Below are 1063 nucleotides of genomic sequence, written 5' to 3' on the forward strand. Positions count from 1 at the left end.
CCTAGTCAATGTTTTCTATGATTTTTTTGTCTTCTTCATATGGGCTCATACTGGACGTATACTTTCCGGTCCTAAGTCTTTCACTGAGAATGGCACCTATTCATTTTGTGAAGTTTTGTTTCCAATTTGATTCCACTGAGCCTTTGTACCAACATCTGTGTATAGATTCACTAACTATAGGGTATTAGTGTTTCTAATTTTAGGTAGTTATGATTTATTTTTGTATATGTGTGTATCTGCTTGGGTTGATATCTAGTGGGATATCTGGGTCATAATGTAAGTGTATTATTTTGTAAGTAAATGGACTCTCAAGCCATTCTCCAAGTGTTTGCTCAATTTCTACTAAGTGTTTCAGCTTCTCTCACTTAACGTTTAGATGAAAAAATAATTAACCAGGTAGATGTTTACTGAGGGACATGTATGTGTGAGTGTATACACACATGTGCACGAACACATTTAGAGGCCACAGATCTACTTCTGGCCTCTCCCTGGATTGCTCTTCATGGATTGGTTAGGTTGGCGGGTCAATGAGCCCTAGGGATCTGCCTGTCTTTGATGCCAGCCCTGGGGTCACAGAAGCACACGACCAATAGAGTTGTCTATCTTCTAGTGCTAGACAGTCTTTTGCAGGGGTGCTCAAAATGTTTACATGGCAAGCAAACATCAAATGAACCATATCCACACCCCCTCGCTATCACTTTGGCTTCCATTTCCTTACCTATCACTACACCGTTCGCATTTTGCAGAAGGAAAGTTCTATGGAGCAATCAAATATTAGTATGTGGAGAAGATTAGCTGAGGATTACAGCTAAATTCAAAATGTTTATTTTGTGTTGTTTTGTTTTCAAAGCAGGGTTTCTTGTGTAACCCTGGCTGTCCTGGAACTGTTTCTACAGACCCGCCTGCCTCTGCCTCCCTAGTACCGGGATCAAGGTTTGTGCCACCACCGCCAGGCTCAAAATGTTTATTTTCTGTTAATTCGTGTACTGTGAAAGCACAAGTGTTGATGAAGAAGTTAATCACGCAACCTGGAAAGTCCTCTGTTCACAGAAGAGGGTAAGAG

This window comes from Alexandromys fortis, unplaced genomic scaffold (assembly GCF_014885135.2).
Source record: "Alexandromys fortis isolate MF-2015 unplaced genomic scaffold, M_Fortis_MF-2015_v1.1 scaffold_50, whole genome shotgun sequence".
Lineage (NCBI taxonomy): Eukaryota > Metazoa > Chordata > Mammalia > Rodentia > Cricetidae > Alexandromys > Alexandromys fortis.